Here is a 15,068-nt window from a genome sequence, read left to right as displayed (position 1 = left end):
TATAAATCCAATAGATGTATTACAAAATTACTGTAGGACAAAAAAATCCCAAAGCAAAGCTTATTTTGTGAGAAATTATGCTGATTTATTACTTGGATGAAAACTTTTCTTTTATTCTAAAAAGTGCCCACTTTGTAAACAAAAATGTGGAAGATTGATCCTATATTATGCTTCTATGTTTATTTAAATAATTGTTTATCTATTTTTTTATATATTCATTATGAATATAATGGTATAAGCGGATTTATCTTTTTGTTTGTGGGATTATATATCGAGCCAAATAATGGTTAAAGAATAAGTGGATATATTGACAGGGGAAGTTTGTCGTTATTTTAGGTTGCTAATATGGACCTTATTGATTGGTCAGTTCGTTCATAAATTATTAGGATAAGAGATAGGGTTAAGGGGTTGCATGAGGGGGGATGTCGTTATTTTAACCAGCTAGTATTATGACTTTATTAGAGTATATAAAAATCTGATGCAATATCCCAGTAATTATATATCGGACCAAATAAACTGTGCCAAATGATAAAGCTGGTTTTAGTTGCATGTTGCGCAGCTTATCAGTAATCAAAACAGTCCAGACGTACAGTCGAACTTCCAAATGATTTTAAAACATCCTGAAAGATTTTTTTCTATTTTTTTAAATCAAGGTCTGTTTTTAGGTAATATTAGAGAAAGGTTTATTGTTTAAGCCATTTTTCTCAAAATCCTAAATCCGCAGCTTGTAAAGTAGTAGATATATATTATTTTTAAAAATATGTTATCCATACACTTTTATAATTGCCTTTTAATTATTAATTTAGTTTAAAATGATATATTAGTTTTAATAATTGTTGATCTTTTTAAAAGGAGTTTAAAGAAGTTCTAGTTGTTAATTATTGCTTTGAAAATATCGCTCAATCGTAATTAAACATACCATAACGATTTTCAAAGCTATGAAGAACCCCCCTAGTATCATACTACGCTTTGAAAATTTGTATGCAAGAAACCCATTCCCATATTGTTTTTTCAACAAAGTCTTTATATCTAATCTGGTTTTAATTACGTAATTTTACTTTTTAATTAATTTCATATCAACAGCGTTCTAACCATTACATATGGAAAAGGGCGTCAACACCCCCCTTAAAACTGAGATTGGTAAGGTCTGCCTATCCCTTTTTTTCATCCCCGCAAGAAATCCCTGAGAAAGCCCTGTGCACTCCACTGGTTCCAACACATCAAATTTAAAACTCAAAGAATCAATCATCAAATAATGACATAACGGACAAATTTCCAATATCTAATATCAAAATTCTATATTTTTCGTAGCCTAGCTACTCATTAGCTATGTCCGTTTGTCTTTTTAAAAGCGAAGCTTTTCTATAATTAGGGTCGGTCCGTCCGTCCGTACGTCCGTAACGGATAGCTTTTTTCGTTAATTTAGGCATGTTAGAATTGTCCTATCGATTTCAAATTTTGTATGGTGATTCCTTTAATAGTTAGGTACGATTTAGAAAGCGTAGCAACTCTATAATCATCACCAAAATGTCCGTACGTCCATTTTAAACATGTTGATTTTTTTACTTTTTTAACAACAAATTTTTAAGTGATCTAATCATCCGATTGATCTGATTTTTGGTATATTGATTCCTAGGAAAACAAAGTATAATGTTATAAGCGAAGCAACTCTATAATCAAGTCCTAAAAATGTAAGTATGTCCATAAACATTATCCTAAATCAAGCAGTTTTTCAACAAATTTACTTACAATTTTGCTTTGACTCTTATACATTTATATTATGATTATTCAGTTCTGACACTTTACAATTGTTAATGTCCGTTTGTCCTACCGTTTCACTGCTTCGCTTTTATGGATGTTGTCATCCTTGTTCTTTTACAGGGAGCGTATATATTAAAATAAAACAAGCCTTTCAAAGCCAAAGCTCTTTTAAAATACCCAAAATGTATCAAAAGTAGTATTTTCTGCCAAACAATTTAAGATTATAATTTAATTAAAACGAGCTACGCAAATCATAGTTATTGTCATCCTTGTTCTCTTATATACGTGTTAGGTAACGCAATTTTGTATGTGTTATACTAGGAAAGAGTTAGATATTCAATGGTTTTAATTTATTTTTTTAATGTTTTCGTGGTATTTAGCTTTATCCCCCAAAACTTGTATAAAACATCCACTGAAGCAAATCAAGATTAATAATCATAGAGTAAAATGTAAATAAATGTACCTTGATAAGTCTGTACAAAATACTTTATTTCAATTATTGTATAAATGCATCAAGGCCAGTTGTTCAATATAAAAATACACCTTTTAGGATGTAATTATAGAGATGCTATCCTCCTGATATCATCTTACCTAATCCTCCATGAAATCGCCATTTCAAAATTGAAATAAATAGAAATAGAATGTTGAAAACTGGAAGTCAAACAAGCAAAAATAAACATTAACAAGATTCCTGTAGCCCTATCGTTACAGGAATCCTGATATAAAGTTTGAAATCCTAAGCGTGCAGTAGGGGGGATGTCGAGGGGTGTCTACACCCCACTGAAAACCTTAAAATTGAATTTGCGAAGGGCTCCCTTCCCTTTATTTCACCTCATCAAGTAATACTCCCTTTTTAAAAAAAAACGTAGACGCCACTATTTGATACGACTTTTAAATGGCTTATGAGCCTTACATAAAAAAGTCTAAAGGTTACAAGTTAGTTGAAGTCAAGCGTCGCTATAAGAAACCACTAAACTCTTTGAATAATTCATTATGTCTGTCCTAGGTGCTAAGCTGATTTCCTGTTACACATGAGTGTAGGGACCGGGACAGGTTTTCAGCTATTCAAATGGTTTGAAGGACTTTCCTAAAAACAAATTACCTTCATACCTATTTGCAACCCCCCCCCCCAAAAAAAAAAAAAAAATTATCCATAATTTGAATTTTAATTTAATCGTTGTATCCCTTCCCTTGTGAGTTACATAGGCATGATAAACAAGGATGACAACATATATAAGTACCGAAGCATGGATGGACAAACAGACAAAATGAGATAATATGCCATTAATTATAGAAAATCATAAAAAAATTATGAAATATACAGGTAATCTTGACAAAAATTTAAGTTGTCTATCCGACATAAAAAAGTCGTGTTGCCCACAAAGTGTTACGGACGGACTGAAGTGAATTAAAGAAAAGCTTCGCTACAATTAAGGTTGGTTAGATTTATACAAAATATTATTTTTCCGTCTCCAGCCATTTGCATTGACTAAAAGCATGACTTTTCTTTATGATGTCCATACGGCGGGAGTTAGCTCTGAACGTAAATCTCAGCTTGTCAAAATCGGATTCAAACTTTTTCTGAACCCTAAGGTATAATCTTGAAAGCGTTGCAACTCTGTATCATTGCAGGCCATATTTTTGGACATTCTTGTGACTCAACCTATCAAAATATGTCATGATACTTACAGCTGCTCAAATATATCTAAAAACAATAAAATTCTGCCTTATGGGAAAAAACGTAGGTTAAGCTACTATCACTTTTTTACAATGGATAAATTCAAACTTGGATCTTAAACCTAAATTTTCAAATAAATAAAACATTCAGAGATCTAAAGTAACAAGTTCCCCCTATGGGGGCGCGGGGTGGTAAATGAAACCAGTACTGACGATTATAATATATATTTGGGTAATCAAATATCGTTTTTTACCTGGTGGCACCCGATGAAAACATGTTTCCTGATACTGTCTACCTAAATGTTGATTTTAAAACAAACAAAAAAAACTTAAAATCTTGACTTCAACTAGAATTATTTAGAACTAATATCTTCAATTTGTGCTTTTTTTATATTCTCAATATACATGTAATACATGACTCATCAGAAGTTATTTTGTCTAATTACGTTAATTCTACGAGATTTTAAAATACTGTAAGATTTTTTTTTGCATTTCTTGACTTTCAGGCATTAGAAAGCTTAGGTAAAAAGCTTATTTTTACGATTCCTTTGAAATCTGATGTAATAGGGGTATGATATTACTCATAGAATGATTAAAACTTGTTTTTAGGGTTGTGAATAAAATCCCCTGGTTGCCCCTATGTGCAATGCAGTGTATTTATATATTGTTACTATATGTGAGACTAGTGGCTACGCCCCCTTCTAACACTTTAAATGTTTGTTTTCTTATTTCAAACGATATTATACATGTCAACAGATTTTGTCAGAATATTTCTATGTTGCGTTGAAGTCTCTAAAACATTTTAAAAATTAAAATTTTTGTGATTTCTCTTGGGAGGTTGGTGGTAAGTTCCCCCAAAATAGTTATAAACCTTCCCGGGACCTATGAGAAGCTACCCTGTTAAGGAGAACCCGATCAGTTCAGCGGTTAACGAGATTCTTCGGTACAAATAGACAGACAGACAGACAGACATCGTTCTACTTTGTATTATAGAGTGTACAACTAATTAGTGACAAATGTAGTGCATTAATATGTTGTTACTATATGTCAGATTGTACAACTTATTTAGGGACCAATGTAGTGAATTGATATGTTCTTAAAAGCGAAGCTTTTCTATAATTAGGGTCGGTCCATCCGTCCGTACGTCTGAGATGGATAGCTTTTTTCGTTAATTTAGGCATGTTAGAATTGTCCTATCGATTTCAAACTTTGCATGGTGATTCCTGTAGTAGTTAGATACAATTTAGAAAGCGTAGCAACTCTATAATCATTACCTGAATGTCTGTACGTCTAATTTAAACATGTTGATTTTTTACTTTTTTAACAACAAATTTTATGTGATCTAATTATCTGAATGTTCAGATTTTTGGTATACTGATTCCTGGGACAACAAAGTAAGTACAATATTATAAGCAAAGCAACTCTATAATCAAGTCATAAAAATGTATGTCCATAAACATTATCCTGTATCAAGAAGGTTTTCAACAAATTTACTCACAATTTTGCTTTGACTCTTATTCATTTATATTCTGATTATTCAGTTCTGACACTATACAAGTATTAATGTCTGTTTATACGACCGTTTCAGAGCTTTGCTTTTATGGATGTTGTCATCCTTGTTCTTACTATATGTCAGTAAAATGATGGAGGTATATGTTAAAACAAAATACATAATAATTTAAACAGCAAAAAAGTTCTAAACAATAATAAACTTTATTTATTTTTTGCTTTTATTCGATAACTTGAAAGATTATTAATTTCAATATTTTTTTACTTTTATCTAAAGTAATTAAAATTATACAGGTAACTTTAAGAAAAATTTATTTATATCTAAAAATAAAGTTTAAATTCCAGAAGAAAATCAATACACAGCTTCACTTAAAGTCACGATTTAAAATAAACTGAGAATAAGATTTTAAAAATATTTTCTATTGGTATTAGAATTTTACTTCATGTGTTATATCTTTAAAATGAAATAAGCTTTTTTTTTGCTGGTTTGAACGCTTACTATGTTCTAGAGTTCATTATCAGGGACACTGAGCGATGCTATGCGGGTTGTTGGGGGGTTAATACGGGCCACCGGAGGGAGGGGGGTGTGAATACTACCCCAATTTAAATCAACAAAAGTTTAAAGACCATTGCGAGAACGATCAGAGGGAGAAGGAAGGAGGGGGGGAGAGAGGTTCCACCCCTGTGCCTTTTAGTATCCTTTTGAACTTGACACTGCTTAGTTGTTGTGTGTTATGGCATATGTGCATAGGGTTGTGGTGTGTGAGTGTGTGTGTGTGTAGTGATGTGATGCTGTGGCCAACAGCTGTTGCAGATGAAATCGTGTTGTTGTGAAATTGTTTTGAATATTTATGGTTTGGTTAATTAAGTTACTGTTGTTGTTTTTTATGCATATTTTCGTTTTTAAATTGAGTTTTTCCTATTAATTTAATATTGGTTAAATTTACAAAATTAAATTAACTATTAATACTAAAAAGAGTTATAATAAAATTTATATAAAAAAGTTTATAATAAAACTTATAATTAAGAAATAAATTGATGTGTCTATTTTCGATTTATTTTTGCTTTGTTAAACTAAAAATTTTATATCATGGTTTTAATCTATTTTGTTTTTTATTTATTTTAGTTTTATACTATTATGTAAATAAGTACGTTTTTTGTGGCTTAAGATTTCAATAACTACTGGAATGATCTAGTTCACCTTTTTAAAGGAAGCTTTACTTAGGTCCAAGGTTGGTTTTACGCTATTTAGTTTTTAGATTTAAGCAGGAGCCTATGTTATAGGCTATTTTTTGCCCCTTTTCTAATTACCTTTTTGAATAGAGAACCATTGGATGCTAGGGCGCAGCCGCTAGTATTAATTGAATTATTTAGTTTTGGTTATCTTTTTTTTAATGTGGAAATGTCGTTTCATCCTTTTACTATTACTTTCAGGCAGACAAACATTTTGTTACTTTATTATCTACAATTTAATATTAAAAGAAAATTAAAGTAGAAGTTTATTGCATAAAAAAATAACAATATGTGTACAAATTTAACAAGAATGACATTATACATACATTATAGTGCATTTCATTCTTTTTAAAAGTGAATTAAAAATGACAAATTATATTATTCTTTACACCTTCCAAATAGTTATTATTCACAGTTTTCCGCAGATATTAAAATTTAGATTAAACTAGTTTTGTTAACCTCGAAAGACCGAAGGACTTGGCCAACAAAACAGGGCTTTGTTGAACGTTTAAGAACTAGTTTTAATCCAGTAAAAACGAATCCGATTCAAAGCCATTCCAAAATGTATATTATTTTAATTGATATCTTGCAATGTTTTACATAAACTAGACAATTCTATCGGATAAAAATCAAACTGACAGACGGACATAATATATAATTTCAGAAAAGATATGCTTCTAAAAAGTTGTGAATCATTTAACATGTAAAGATTTGTTCCAGTTCAGAGAACATCACTTCTACCTCTACTCCCATCCGTAAAGAGTACATACAAACCAGCTGCGTCATAATAAAGATATTAAATATGACAACAACTTATGCTTTGTTAGGCGCTAGATATCATCTGGTATCTACTGCTGATATCTTACAAGTGTATCACCAATAGTATGAGTAATGAGTATGAATACTATTGCTCATAAAAAGGCACAAATCACTTTGTGAAATCCTATTCCAACTTCCTATAGAGAAACTACAAAAGAAAGAAATTATAACTAATAATACTTTTTTCTAGTACGGCTTCGGCCAGATTAATATCCGCTGGATTAGAACCTGTTCTCAGCCTTACTGAAAAATCATGTATATCATCGAATTACAGACAATTTTCCACGAACATTTAAATAAAAATTACAACATTAATACCAGTTTTATTAGCCTATTCCATCGTGGCCAACAAAAACCGGTTATAATCTTATAATTTTCAGTTTAATATCCGCGGAGAGCTGCCTATAATACGATGATAAAATACTATTAGTTGCGCTACTTATGTACATTTTTGAGAATGAAAGAACTCCAATTACACTATTTGCCTCGTTACATTATTATTTGACTGAACACAAGTTCAGGGGCGTGCACAATACATTAAATGGGGGGGGGGTGTTAAATTTTTAAAAAATTGTCTTGTCACTTTAAGACCTTTTGATGTATACAACTTGACAAATTTAACAAGCAAACCATAATTCATAATAACAGAGCTTTGGTATAGTCCCTTTCGCGACAATGCCTCTTAAGGGTTGTTTGGTCGTTTTTTCACTGTAGCTTATTATAAATTATTTTATGTTAGGTTAGGTAATTTCCCCGCAAGTGCTAGAAATAGGAGAAATTTACTGTGAAAACGCCCATTTGTCACGAAGGGGACTATACCCGAGCTTTTTACTATCAATTTAAAGAGGAATATAAGATATAATAATAAATTTAGGTATACATATCTTATTAAATAGACTAATCTATTGGATAGTTAGGTATACAATTATGCAAAAAAAAATACTAATATTCTTTTTGCATTCGTCGGATAGGTATTTGATTTGAATTATATGTACAAGTAGACATACTATATTATTTAGAAACTTTGCAACTTTAAGCAAAAATAAATCCATAAAAACAAGGATGACAACATCCATAAAAGCGAAGCACTAAAATGGTAGGACAAACGGACATTAACACTTATATAGTGTCAGAACTGAATAATCAGAATAAAAATATATAAGAGTCGAAGCAAAATTGTAAACAAATTTCATGAAATACTGCTTGATTCAGGATAATGTTTATGGACATACTTACATTTTTAGGACTTGATTATAGAGTTGCTTCGCTTATAACATTATACTTTGTTGTCCCAGGAATCAATATACCAAAAATCAGATCAATCGAATAATTAAATCTCATAAAAGTTTGTTGTTAAAAAAGAAAAAAAATCAACATGTTTAAAATGGACGTACGGACATTTTGGTAATGATTATAGAGTTGCTACGCTTTCTAAATCGTACCTTACTGCTAAAGGAATCACCATGCAAAGTTTGAAATCGACAGGACAATTCTAAAATGCTTAAATTAACGAAAAAAGCTATCCGTTACGGACGGACCGACCCTAATTATAGAAAAGCTTCGCTTTTAAAAAACATAAAACCAACGTACAAAGAAATTTTTGCTTCGCTTGTAAAGTACCATTAGTACTTTTAGAATCATCTAGATTATTCTGGAGTAGAAAAGCACAATTTTTAATGTTAATTAAAAAGTACACAAATAATAGTTATTTATCGTATAGCGTTATAGACAACTTTCCACGGATATTAAAACAATAATTTATCTGATTTATTTGGGTTTAGTTAGCCCAAAGCTCGAAGTCTTGGGCTAACAAAACTGGTATTAATATCATGATTCATATTGTATTATTCGTTGAAAATTGTCTATAATACAATTGTCCTATCGATTTTAAATTTTGCATGGTGATTCCTTTAGTAGTTAGGTAGGATTAAAAAGCGTAGCAACTCTATAATCATTACCAGAATGTCCGTACGTCCATTTTAAACATGTTGATTTTTTTTACATTTTTAACAACAAATTTGTATGTGACCTAATTATCCGATTGGTCTGATTTTTGGTATACTGATTCCTGGGACAACAAAGTACAATATTATAAGCGAAGCAACTCTATAATCAAGTCCTAAAAATGTAAGTATGTCCATAATCATTATCCTGTATCAAGCAGTTTTCAACAACTTTGCTTACAATTTTGCTTTGACTCTTATACATTCGCATTCTGATTATTCAGTTCTGACATTATACAAGCGTTAATGTTCGTTTGTCCTACCGTTTCAGAGCTTCGCTTTTATGGATGTTGTCATCCTTGTTTTAATATTTTTAAATTTGGTTTTTTATAAAACATCAAAATTTACTGTAGATATAACTTCAGCTTGTTATTGCTGCACTACATTCTATTTATATCATAAACTGTTCATGAATTTGTTTAGGCTCAAGCAGGGAGGGAGGGGACATCAGGCTGTATATTACACAAGTACCCAAAGTTTCATGATAACGTTTTCTTTAAAACTTTGGGGACTTTTATTTTATTTTGATTGGTTGATTCATTAAGTTGAGTGTCCAAACGTCTCAACCACTTATTGTAATCTACAAAAGGGTAATTTTGTGTTTCATCTTTTATCGGTTATTATCTTATCCCTTAAGATTCCTGAGGTTCAAGTAACCTTGATTTTTTAGGCATTTATTTAAAATGGCCATAAAACGACCATAAAAAGTTCCTCAAACTTTTTAAGTAAAACTTTTCTTATATCATTTTTATTCTATCTATGATATGCATAAGGATGTCTATCCATCCGTCTCAAGCTTAAGATCTCTGTAACTGCTAAACTAATTTGATTTTACTCATCAGGGAATATACCTATTTGTCCTGTGGTGCTTTTAAGCTATTTTCTTAGGGGTGTGGACACCCCCCAAGAAAATAAAAAAGAAAATTACCCCCCCCCCCCAAAAAAAAATATATATATATATCTTTTTTGTATATTCTTTTTTTATTTATTGGGAGGGCATTTTATTTTTACCATGGTTGAATTTTCCTGCGAGGTTGGAGTTATGGTTATAATCCTTCCCATACGATCTTCACTGTAAAGATGAATCCATATTGGTCGAGTGGTTAGCGAGGTCTTCAGCTACAGACAAAAAAAAATCTTCGTGTTTTATGAATTTCATCCTTGTTTTTAATTACATTTTCTGAAAAAATTACACATTCATTCTTTTGCTTTCTTCACTGAAGAAAAAACATTTTAAACAAACCATTCATAGTATTTTCTTTAAACTTTTGTACTTTAATATTTTACACAGATACTTATGCAATATTATTTTTGTAACGTTTTTTAAATGTTTAAAAAACAACAAAATTTATTTTCTTATCATTTAGTAGTGATGTCACTCTACAAGTCATTCATCTCTATATTAATTTCCTTTTTCACTTTTTGGAATCATAGCTTCCCTGCATTTAAGAAACGGTTTGTCCGTCCATAATGGATGCATCTTATCGTTCATTTAGTTAAGTTAGAGTTATCCTATCAACTTTAAACTGATTCCTATTACAGAAAGATCAGATACCTCCCACATTTGGTTACTTTTGGAACAGTATCCCTTGTGGAACGATCTGTACAGCCGTTATCGAGATCTTAGCGACATATATAGACAGACTACCTGTTACGCATGGGATACTAACTTATCTTTTGATAATCTGGTTCAAATTTTACGTTTTACGATTTCCTTTATAAAGGGAATTGAAACTCATTACTTTCCGTGTAAAAATACATTTACAAAATTGTCGTATTTTTATGCGTTTAAAAGTATTTTTTGATTTAACCGCCGGGACAGAGGATTTTTTTCATAAAAATAAGGAACATAAAAATTAAAATCAAATACATCCAATGAGGGAGTGGAGTATAAAGGGGTGTTTACCACCCTCAAACTTTAAACCCCCTCATTTTACCAAACTTTAAATTTTGAAAATAGATTAAATTACCCTTCTAATCTATGAAACAAAGGCTTGGACGTCCTTAAATACTATTCCGTATTAATTAGTTATTTAGATAAATAAACAAGAAAATGATTAGAAAAGTGTAGGCCCAAAGAATTATAGACATAAAAATTATTATATATCCCTTCCAACAATAGGTTTTCAACATTTTTTGTGAACATTTTTCTATGCATTTTTTAATGAGAATGTAATTTTTGTCGGCGCTATTATTAACCCACAAAAGAAATCATATCATAGACATACAAAAATTCTGGGATTAGGTTTTTAAATCAGGGAGAAAGAATAAGGTCAATGCCGGATTAGTTATTAATATTGAGTATTTTTCTTTAAAAAGAACAGAAAAAATGTCAATATCACTCCAAAGTCCATAATGTTAATACAGCCTTCGGCGATAAAATGTGAAGTATTTCAATATTATAAGGTAAAACTAGTAGATGGCTAAAATAACGATCCCCTCATCCACCCACTTTTTTCATCCCTTCTCCACCTACTGGATGACCGAACTTACCAAAAGGATTTTTAAAAATTTTAGTAAAGTATATTGCAGGGATACTAAATAAGACAATAGACAATAAATTGATGTACATCCCCGATAATGAAAAACAAATTAACCCTTTAAATTCGTTATTGGTCAAAAGTGTGAATCATCCAGTCAAGGTTCAATAAAAGGACCAAAAATTGCTATATTAGCAAATGAGAGAATGTGTCTATTTAAAAAAAAAATTGGTACCAGTGTAATCTACAGTTCGATGTTTCCTCGCTGAGCATTTTGAAATTAAAAATATGCATTTGATTGATACATACAAACCGACAAACAACTTTTCTAAAAACGATTCTCAATTAAAATTTCTTTAATTAAAATGAAATTAACCCTTACCTAAAACTAAAAATTGAATAGTAAATTTGTAAAGCAAGATTTAAAAACGTGATTCACAAACATTATAAAACATATTTCTTCAATTGAGGAAATTTAGATATTTGAATTGTGTCTTCAAAAAAAATATTTAAATTTTTGTCGACTTTTTGACAACATCCATCAAAGCGATTCCCTAAAATCAGATGGTAGGACAAGCGAATAATAACTATTGTAGAATGTTAGAACTTAATAAGCAGAATAATAATTAAGAAGTAAAACAAAATTGTATAGGTATAAATGTTATTTAATATTCGTATATGTATACTTTTTGTTGTCATAGGAATGATTAAAAGTAGGCTAATAATATCCTATAAAAAAAAAAAATGGACGGACGGATGAATTTTTGGTAACAATTATAGAGTTGCTACGCTTTCTATACAAAAGTTTGATTTCGACAGGACAATTTCAACGTGCCTAGTTAACAATCAGGGCTAGCCGTTACGTACGTACGAACTATTATTATAGAAAAGCTTCACTTTTAAAATGCTGTATATTTATTGTACTTTATTTGTATTTGTTACATGCTTATATAATTGTTTAATATTGTTTATATTTCAGAAAATAAAGTGAATGAAGCTAAAAAAGTGTTTAAATTTGTGATAACTTTTTTTTATAACTAATTTTTTTGGCAAATTTAATATGGTTCAGAATTGTTAATCAACAAAATAGTGCTAACAAATTTCTATAACTATAGGTAAGCTTTTTTTTGTTTAATTGTGTTTTACATAGCTTAGCTTCCCTCACTATTTAATGATATATTGGTTCTCTCCCTCAAAAATTCGTCGAGCACTCCCCCCCCCCCTTTGTATATACTAATGTATTAAAAATTAAGGGGATAGGAATTTTTATATACATAACCCCTGCGGGTATAGCTCTAATCTTTGGGGCTATCCAGTATTAAAATAATCAAAAAGAAACTGTCATAAAGTAATAAACAGAAGTAGTAAGGTCAAAGGAGTCATTTTTTAAAACCAAGGTTCCGCAGACGCTCGGCTGTCTTTGAAACTGTGGCAAGGTAAAACTCAAGTTTTTATGTTTGATTTATGTCTTGATCTTATGATTTCTTTTTATAAATAATTAGGGTTATGACGTTTGCTAATTGATGTCAAAATAAATATATAAATAAACAATTAGCAATAATGGTCTGTTGGTGATTTATGCATATTAACAAGGAATTACATACCCATGACATAAAACAAGAGAAATAAAAAAGTAAAATAAAAATTCTTCTTGGAGCAAAGCGTTTCTTTTAGCCTCCTCTCTTACTAACTGACTTATCACATGCTTATAGTTTAGCTGACGAAATTCTTGACTGACTGACGCACTATCTATTACACTCCTTCCATCAGAAAAACAATGCTTTTGGTTAGATACGTTTTTTTTGTAAAAGTGTTCCTCCTATTAATTTGTCACATTTTTGCCGCGGCTATAACTAGACATTGTTCAAAATCCGTCCGCCAGTCAATAACTGTAAAGGGGGAACTGTGATTTTCTCGGTTGCTACAAAAAAGATACTACTCTTTTCTTCCTAGGGTTCCGTTTTTAAAGAACATCCGGATCAACTGCAGTTCACGGTTAAAAATTCCTGGTAACGAATATTTCCAAAAATCTATGAATTTTAAAGGCTGCTAGCTGCCAAACGGATGAACATACAGATCAAGCCCGCACACTGTTTTAAGCGGCATAAATAGTCCTACAAATAATCTGGAATAGCCATAAATAAATAATGCATATTTTTCTCGCAGTGCAGAGAAATGCGCGAAAAAGACATATTTTACGCATTTTTTCTTTAGTGAAGCTTTCCCTGTGCATCATTGGATCTTGGCTATTCCATATTATTTATAGGCCTTCTTATGCCGCTTAAAATGGTGTGCAGGTATGATCTGTACGTTCAGCCGTTTAGCAGCTAGCAGCCTTTAGAATGCATAGATTTTTGGAAATATTCGTTACCAGGAATAGTTTACCGTGAACTGCAGTTGATCCGAACATCCAGTATACAGTTCACTTGGTCCGTCTGTCTGTTAGTCATGCTACAAAATGAAATGATATATTTTTTCGCAATTTTCAACCTTTTACCTATTTCTTACGAACACTGAACATGATGTTGTCATCCTTGTCTGCATTTAAAAGGGAACCGAAACATTTTAGAAAACAAACAGATTAATTTTCTTCGAAATTTGTAATAAGCTCGTGTGCATTTTTGTAAATTTGGCGCTGACATGAAAGAATAATTAAGAATACTTTGCTAATGACTTCTTTTTTATTTTCAAACACTTTTGTAGTGAAGAATTTCTACAATTAGGACAGGTATTACCCTACGGCCGTGGCTTAACGGTTAGCACATCCGCTTGTAGTCTCAACACCGCATCATAACTGAAAACGTTAAAATTGTTCTTACTTCTGCTTCGTCAGATGCGTGACATTAAAGTAGGTTAAACAAATCACTTCTTAGCTGCACCTAACATTAGATTGTAATAAACAGCAGTCTAGCCCTAAAGTTTTTTTTTTATAAAATATGTCTTAATGTTTTAAAATGATCGGATATATCTATCGTATGTCTCTGTTTGGTCTACAACCTAATATAAATAAAAGAAGTCTTTGATTACTGTGTATGTTGTCATCCTTGTTATTATATTAAGTTAATGTTAAGGCCAACTGTCAAATTATTTCCAATGTTGCCTAATTAAACATATTTAAGTGTCCAGGACATGAAAATAAGCTACAAGTATTAATTATTATTAAGATATTAAAGAAAAGAAAGGGAAAATCGCAGGGATCAAAAGGGATAAGGCAATGATGATAAAGAAAATTATTCCTTCTGTAGATTCTAATTAGTGGTTGTAACGTTTGGACACTCAACCCAATGAACCAACCTTAAAATTAATACAAGTACCCAAAGTTGATAAGCCAACGAAAAAGAAAACTTTGGGAACTAGTGTGATAAATAATAAATGTTCCCGCCTTCCCCGGAAAACGTTAATTATTGACATTGAAGATATTACAATTGTCCCAACTAAGATAATCGTAGCAAATCTACTCTACACTTAGTTCAGTCCAGTCACATGCCACATGAGTTAACAATCTAAACTGAACTAGAATGAACACAGCCCATAAAAGCGAAGCTCAATAAATTTGACGGACATTGACAAATATATGCAGAACTAC

The 15,068-nt window shown here is 31.0% G+C and overlaps 1 protein-coding gene across 1 annotated transcript in view; it reads left to right on the top strand.

Moving 5' to 3' along the window:
- Positions 1–12,459: 12,459 nt before the first annotated feature.
- Positions 12,460–15,068, top strand: part of LOC145330440 (uncharacterized) — a 29,283-nt gene continuing 26,674 nt past the window's right edge. The window contains exon 1 of the mRNA XM_080175074.1: positions 12,460–12,597. The gene's annotated coding sequence lies outside the window, so the exon portion shown is untranslated. The remainder of the gene's footprint in view (positions 12,598–15,068) is intronic.

This window comes from Acartia tonsa, chromosome 10, assembly GCF_053477335.1.
Source record: "Acartia tonsa isolate MP-2025a chromosome 10, ASM5347733v1, whole genome shotgun sequence".
NCBI lineage: Eukaryota > Metazoa > Arthropoda > Copepoda > Calanoida > Acartiidae > Acartia > Acartia tonsa.
Note: the sequence above shows the minus strand (reverse complement) of the source record. Positions and strands in the feature narration are given on the sequence as shown.